Source organism: Octodon degus, unplaced genomic scaffold, assembly GCF_000260255.1.
Source record: "Octodon degus isolate 3935 unplaced genomic scaffold, OctDeg1.0 scaffold00012, whole genome shotgun sequence".
In the NCBI taxonomy this organism is placed as follows: domain Eukaryota; kingdom Metazoa; phylum Chordata; class Mammalia; order Rodentia; family Octodontidae; genus Octodon; species Octodon degus.
Window position 1 is genome coordinate 681,583 of NW_004524588.1, and position 8,760 is coordinate 690,342.

Here is an 8,760-nt window from a genome sequence, read left to right on the forward strand (position 1 = left end):
ATATGGTACATTGCAAATCCAAAGAAGCTGACAGATATCTGTATTGTGTGCATGTCTGTATCAAGCTCAGTATGTAAAAGCTGTCATATTAAATATTTGATGTAAAAGTAATATTTTAATTAAAAAGGAATAAGTAGATGAAAAATCATATTCAGGGCTGGTAAAATATAATAATAAATCTATCATCAAATGTGGTAGTTCCATGGATTTACTAGTTTTGGTTCTATGTTAAGAATATTTGTAGATAAATGGATGGTAGAAAAATAGCTCTGCAGTCTAATTGCCTGCTACTCAAGCACAAAATCCAGGCTTAATCCCTGGTACTATATGCAATTACAGGCCCAGAATATAAGTAACCAATTTATTGAGTACATATTCTCCATAATTATGTGCCAGATAGAAACCACAGAAATAAAGAATTACATTTAATACATGAACAACAAAAATGACCAAGGCAAGGAAAGTATGTTAGTCTTCAAAGAAATGATGAACACGATGAAAGAATTGCTGTGAACATCTGAAGAAGATATTGATAAAAAAGAGGAGTGTAGAAAAATGAAACTTTGAATGAACAATATAGAAGGGAAATAGAATGCATGAAATAGATTCAAACAGATATCCAGGAAACTAAAAAATTAAAAATCCCATTAGAAGCTCTCAAAAGCATTTGAATGAAAATGAAAATAGACTTTCAGACCTAGAAGACATCATTGCAGCTAGTGACCAAGAAATGAAAAATCTCTTAAAATTAAAAAGGAATTGGAAATAATGATCAATAGTCCCTGCCCCATGGTGCTGCTGCACTTTCAGGTCTGTGCAGAGCCATAGATGTGGGTTTGTATTACACAGGATGGCTTTTGTTAAAGAATATTTTTGTCAAGAATAAGGCCTACTTTAAGAGATATCAAGTGAAGTGTAGAAGAAGACGGGAGGGAAAAAACTGATTACTATGCTAGGAAACACTTGGTAATCCAGTATAAAAATAAGTATAACACACCTAAATACTGGATAATAGTTCATGTAATGAACAGATATATCATTTGTCTGATTCTTTGTGCATGTATTGAACAGGATACAATATTCTTTGCAGCATATTCACATGAACTATCAAAATATGGTGTGAAAGTTGGCTTAATACATTATGCCGGAGTGTATTGTACTGTTCTGCTGCTGTCCCACAAGCTTCTCAATAGTTTGGCTTGGATCACATCTATGAAGGTCAGGTGGAGGTGACTGCAGATGAAAACAATGTGGAAAGCATTGATGGTAAACCTGGTGCCTTCACTTGCTATTCGGATGTAGGCCTTGCCAGAACAACAACTGGCAATAAAGTTTTTTTTGTGCTAAAGTGTGCTGTGGATGGAGGCTTGTCTATCCCTCACAGTACCAAATAATTGCTTGGTTATGATTCCAAATACAAGGAGTTCAATGCAGAAGTACATCAGAAGCACATTATAGATCAGAATGTTCCACATTATATGCATTATCTAATTTGAGAAGATGAAGATGCTTACAAGAAATAGTTCTCACTGCATATAGCATAAATAATGTACCTGCAGACATGATGGAGATGCAAAGAAAGGTCATGCTGCTATAGGAGAGGACCCAGTCTGTGAAAACAAGCCAAGAGAGAAGCTAAAAGAAGGTGGAACCATTGCAAAATGTTGCTTGCCCAGAAGAAAGATTGGGTAGCTCAAAAAAAGGCAAGTTTCCTCAGAGTTCAGGGGTGGGCTGCTGAGAGCTAAACCAAAGTTCTATCATGATTTTTCAAATAAAGACCAAAAACCTTATCAATCAATCAATCAATCAATCAATCAATAAATAAATGAAATAATTAAATAGCAACAAGATGCCATAAAGATGAACAACTTAAGAGTGGTAGGTGTCAATGAAAAGGAATCAATTAAAATGATATAAAAAGACTATTTGAGGAAGCAATAACAAAAAATTTCCAACATGGGAAAATAATCTGACATACAGATAAATGTAGGACGATGAATATGGATGAATGTAGAATTAGAATTAGCATCAACTAAAATATATCTACGCTCTAGAATATGATCATCAAGATCCAAAAATTTCAGTACAAAAACAAAATATTATAAGATGTTAGAGATAATAAAAAACATCACATATAAAGGAAAGCCCATCAGAATCACAGCAGATTTCTCAACACAAAATATTAAGTCAAGAAGAGCTTGGCATGAAGTATTTCAAGTCCTCAAAGAAAACATCTTTGAACCAAGATTGATGTACTCTAAAACACTACCTTTTAAAATTAATGAAAGAGTGAAACACTTCCACAACAAAGAACAACTGAAGAAATTTATGACTACCAAACCATCCTTACAAAGAGTAGTTAAATATATTCAAGAAAGACATAAAATGACTGCAATTCCAAGAACAACAACAGAAAGAAACAACCAAACAATGTTAACAATTAAATAGATGGAAAAAGGAGAGAACCAATCAATGCAAATCAGTTATGATTACTAATATAAATGAACTCAATTCATCAATTAAAAAATATTAGAATGGCGTCATGGATTAAGAAACAAAATCCAACAATAAAATTGAAAGGGAAGGAGTATTTCCAAACTCATTCCTAGAAACCAGTGTTATCTTGTTTCTAAAACTTTTCAAGCATTCAACTAAAAATTAAAAGTATAGGCTAATCTCTTTAATGAATAGAGACACAACATTTTCAACAAGATACTGCTAAAGAATGCCAGTCATCAAAAAGATGTAACCTAGACAGACACAGGGGCCAGGACTTTGATAAATCAGTATTCCGGAACTGCCACTGTGACATGTTGAGACTGCAATTGAGACTGGGTGCGGTGGTGTGTGCCTATGCAAGAAACACATTTAATTCAAAAGGAAATTCATAGCCTGAAAGTCAAAGGTTGGAAGACAATTCTCCATGTATCAGGGACTCAGAAAAAGGCAGGGGTAGCTATTCTGTTTTAGGAAATGTGAACATCAGTCCAAGAAAGATCAAACAAAATAAGGATGGTCACTACATATCTGTTAGGAGAAAACCTCAGGTGAAAGAGATAAAAATCATAGATGTATATGCATCAAATGTGAGAGGATACAACTAAGAAAAACTTTAAAGGTCATGAACCATCAAATAAGTAACGCAATCTTAATAAGAGAACTTAATATCCCTTTGCTTCAAAGAGATATAGCATCTAGACAAAAGGTAGTAAAGCTGTAGTAGAATGGAACTGCAACTTTGAACAAACGGACTTACTAGGTATTTATAGAGTGTACTACCAAACATCAACTAAATACACATTCATTTCAACTACACATGGGACACTCTCTAAAGTAGACCACATCCTAGACCATATAACATGGTTAGTTAAATGCACTAGAAATGACATTATCCCATGGATATTATCTGACCGTATTGCAACACAACTGGAAATTAACAACGAAATAACTGCAAAATTCTCATAAACGAATGGAAATTAAATAACAGCCTCCTCAAAAACCAATGGGTTATTGATGAAATTTAAGAAGAAATTAAACAATATCTGCAATCAATGAAAATTCAAATGGAATCAATTGTCAAAGGGAAATTGATAGCAGTGAATGGTCATATTTGAAAAATAGAATGAGAACAAGTAAATACTCTATTGCTACACCTCAACCTTCTAGAAAAAGAAGAGCAAGTGAAGTGCAACAGGTCAGTAGCACTGGTCATTTGAGAAATACAAATGGAAACAATACAGAGATTTCATCTCACACCAGAAATAATGGCCATCATGAAGAAATTAACTGATATCAAATGCTGGAGAGGCTGTAGGGAAAAAGAAACCATTATCCACCATTGATGGGACAGTCGACTGGTATAATTTCTGTGGAAATCAATGTAGAAATTCTGTAACAAATTTTGATTGGAAGTCCCATTCAACCCAGGTATTTCCTTGCTAGGTATTTTTCTAGAAGAATTAGAAACATCATACCAAAGCATCCATGTTCATACCAGCACAATTTACCATAGATAAATCTTGGAAACAACCTAACTACCCATCATCTGAAAAATGGAAATAATATGTGGTATTTTTATACAATGGACTATTACTCAGCAATAAAAGCATAAACTCGATACTTTATAGGTAAATGGATGCAACTTGAGACCATACTCATAAGTGAAATACATCAGCCCCACATGTGTAAACATTATGTTGTCTCTATAGTGTAACATGAAAGAGTAAACAAAATCTGAAGGGATTTAATGTGCACACTTTTCAAATTAAGTGATAAAATTGTAAAAGATTGAGTATTTCTGAACTCATTCCTGGAAGCCATCATTATCCTGTTTCTAAAACTTTTCCAGTATCCAACTAAAAATTAAATCCATAGACTAATCTCTTTAATAAACAGAGACTAAATCCTCAGCAAGACACTGCCAAACAATACAAGTCATCAAAAAAACCTAGACAGACACAGGGACCAGGAGTTTGATCCAACAGCATGCCGGTACTGCCCCTTGGGCACGCTGAGCCTGCATTGAGATTGGGTGTAGTCGTGTGTGCCTATAATCCTAGCACTTGGGAGGCTGAAAACATGAGGATTACTATGAGTCTGATCTGTGTAGTGAGACTCTGTAGATTCTGTACTAAATATACAAAAAGAGATATGTCATGATTAAGTAGTTTTCATTTGTGAAATGCAAAGATGACGTAAGATATGAATGATTGTTTGTGTCTGCATGTTCCCTCCTTAGTCATAGGAGTTTTTGAAAGATTGTTTAATCTCGTGTGTCATGATGGAATTAAGTGTGTGAGTGTTAGGGTGGGGGAGATGGCTCAGTAGAATAAGCGCTTCCCTGGCAAGCACAAGGGTCTGAGTTCATTCCTCGGTTCCGGGGGAAAAAAAAAAGGTGTGAGTGTTACAGCTGTCTTAGGCTAAGTAACCTGCATACAATACAAGGGACAGAAAGAATCTTGTCTCCTCCTCTTGTTGTTTTGCTGCCATGAACCAGTTTCCCTTTGTTGCCATGCTGTATTCTGCCCACAGTGAACTGTACACCTCTGTCAAATCACCTTGCCTTGCAGGCAGCTGATTATGGACTGAAATATCTATGAACCCCCAGTCAAATAAGCTTTCCTTTCTTAACTTTAGGTGTTAGGTATTTTGTATCCTCAATGAGAAAAGTAACTAAGACACTCATCATATCAATAAATTCAATACATTACATATGCATAAGCAGGGACAAAAACCACATGATTAGCTCAACAGATTCAGAAGAAGAACTTGTCAAAATCCAGCACCCATTCATAATTTTTAAAAAATTCTGAGAAAATAGGAATTGTAGAACATTATTTCAATCTGATAATGTCATCTACATATGTATGTGTGTATATATGTATTAAGGTAGATAGATAGATAGATAGATAGATAGATAGATAGATAGATAGATAGATAGATATCTCACATAGGGAAGCACTATTCAAATTTGAAAGTCATATTACCAAAAAATGAGTGAAAAAGGAGCTTCAATACAAGTTTTGTTTAAAATGGTGCAAAATTTGAAAATGTAATTTGCTTTTATTTAAAACAACAATAGATATGTGACTATATGTAAGTACCTGATTATTATTATTATATGTGCTGACCTAATGACAGAGGCATACAAATGGAATATGTTTGAACTAATTTAGATTATTTACATTTGGTTACATATAGTTATTATTTACATATAGTCAGAGTACAAATCTTTTTGCAAATGAGAAAGCTTAAGTTAAATACACTAACCTCATATGTAAATACGGCAAAATGTAAAAATGATTCAGAACCAGGTAAAATACTGCCTCTGTTTCAGGAACTAACTTTTTATTCAGCCTCTAAGTGAAGGGTTAAGACAATTATCAATGGTGGAATTCTTTTAACATACATAAAAACTTTTCTCATGTGCTGCTGAGAGGAAATCTAAAGTGTGTCCAGTGAGACCTGTGCAGTATTATGCCCAAGGGCGACTTCCTCAGGCTAAGAGTAACTACTGCCAGGGACCTAATTTCTGTCCTTTGTAGAACCCCCTAATGCTGCAGTAGTGTTACCTACCCCACACTGTCCAACCCCACAGTGATTTGCATTTCTTTTTGCTTTCCTTCATGAGCTCATCTGTGTTACAAGGAATCAAGCAAGAGTGATCTGCCTGATTCTGCATTATGGTATGCTTGCTTCAAATGATAGGAGTTTCCTGCATTTTGCCTACATTGCTCTATTTTTCTTTTCTCACTATGTGTTCCCTCCCCCAATTGAAAGAATTTTGAATATGCATTGCACTCACATTCTTTGCTCAGTATTGCTTCTGTGGTTGGAGGTGTGTTAGAGCTTCTAGACTGATATTGTATTTTTTTTGCTATCTCTGAAATATACTGTACATTTTTGTAATGTCTTTGGTATCATTTTCAATATTCCCTGTTTGTCATATTCCTATACTTTAACTATTAGCAAGTTGGCAAAGTATGATTGTGTCTACTCCACATGTTTACTAAAAAGCATATCATCCTTCATGTATCTTTTCATTCTCAGAGTGATAACCAAGCACATGAAAGCTGTGAAAGGTGATGAGCAGGTAGGTAAAACCCAAGGTCTTTAGTGCTCATGAAGGAAAGCATGCTAGAAGTTGGGAGAGGCACAAAATGTAGGAGATTTCTTTTTCTGTGTGTACGAAAACATTCACTTCAATTAAGTCTTTATGAAAAAGCAGATAGATTTCTATTTCATTAATATGCACAATTATTTTGAAAGTTTAAGGAATGTTTATGCTTAGCATTATGTTATTTAAGATAGAAAGTGCTTTTAATACAATGCCTGGGCAATTATGATATTAAACATGACATGAGTGCATGTTAAAAGTTTATCCAGTGAATATATAAAATTATTAGTATAAAAAGAGGAGATTTTCCAATAAGTGGAGAGGGAAGGAGGAAGGGCAGGAGAGAGAGAGAGAGAGAGAGGAGTAAAGCATTAATTTTTATTATCAGTATCCAACATTGGAGGACTAATGACCAGAAGAAACTATTAAACAACCCTGAGAGCTTGTAGGAAGCACTTTGTACACAGTCTCAGTGAATCTCTGATTACATCTAAATTTGAAATTTATTTAAATCTTCAGTGCCTAGAAATTCCATATGCCAGTTTATGTTTCCTGCTACATGTGCTAAAATTTTGTAATATTACTTTGCCATAACTCATGTTGCCTGAATAAACTATATAGATGAAGCAAAAATATCAAAACTATCCAAGTAAATATGCCTTTGTTTTCTTGTCAGTGCAGAAGAATGGCCTTTAGCTTTCACCATCAACTACAAAAGACTTTAGGCTCTTATGGATGATGCACATGATGTCTGCCTGAATTTGAACAGAAAGGCTAAGAAAAAATAAAATTTTCAGGAAGAAAAACTATGAATCAAGTCTTCAAGAAATCTTAGTTTCCTGTTTTGGAAGAATGCAAATGATTTTTAAAGGGAAAATATTTTTGAATCTTTAATCAAATGTACTTCTCATTTTAGATGTATGCATTAAAGTTCAGCAGTGACAATTGAAATCAAGGCATCCTCACAGACAATGAGTAAGTTTGTACAGATCATGTGTATAGTCATTTTATATGTTGAGTTCATAACTGGAAATTTAGGAAACGGCTTCATAACAATGGTGAACTTCATGGTCTGGATCAAGAGAAGAAAGATCACTCTGTTTGATTAAATCCTCACTACTTTGGCCATCTCCAGAATTTTTCTGCTCTGGTCAGTAGCCATACATGTATTATCTATTTTTTACCCAGGCTTGATGCCTGAAACAATGACAAAAATAGTTGTTTTTAACTAGACAGTCACTAGTCATTTTAACACCTGGCTCATGACATGTCTCAACATCTTTTTTTTTTTTTTTTCAAAATAGTCAATTTTTCTAAGTCTGTTTTTCTTTTTCTTAAGTGGAGAGTTAAACAGGTGATTTCGCTGACATTTTTAGTGTCCTTGGTCTTGCTGCCTTTACACATTATACTGACAAACCCATATCTTGATGGCTGGATCAATGGATATGAAAGGAATATGTCAGACACTTTAAATTTTATTAACTCCACACAATTGTTTAAAAATATTTTACTCAAAAATGGTATCTTTGCATTCATACCCATTACTGTGCCCATGACAACTTTTCTCTTGCTCATCTTCTCCCTGTGGAAACATCTGAAGAGGATGCAGCAGAGTGTCTGCGAGTCCAGAGATGTCAGCACCACGCCCACATAAAAGCTTTGCAAATTATAGTTGCCTCCCTCCTCCTGCACATCGTTATTACACTTTCTTTTGTCATACCAATGTTGAGCTATGAATTGCTGGATAAATCATTCATGTTTTTATTTCACCAGGTTACTGCTTTTGCTTTCCTTTCAGGGCATTCATGTGCCGTAATTTGGGGAAACAAAAAGCTGAGATAGACAACCTTATTCTTTCTTCGATGGCTAAGGTGCTGGTCCAAAATTGTGGAGCCTTCAGCTCCCCATGAAAGTTTCAGTATCACTATACATATTTTTAGAAAGATTAATTCAAAAGAAATTCTTGTATACTATAAATTTGTTCTCTATATTCTGACATCCTATATAACTTTGATAATTTAAAAATATAGGCTTGGGCCAGGGAGATAACTCATTAGAGTAAGCGCTTGCTTGGCAAGCACAAAAGCCTGAGTTCAATCCCCAGTTCCACCAAAAAGAAAAAAAAAATCTAGAGTATGTATTGA

The 8,760-nt window shown here is 34.5% G+C and overlaps 1 pseudogene; it reads left to right on the forward strand.

The window, feature by feature from the left end:
- Positions 1-8,458, forward strand: part of LOC105741446 — a 26,593-nt pseudogene extending 18,135 nt beyond the window's left edge.
- The last annotated feature ends 302 nt before the right edge of the window (positions 8,459-8,760 follow it).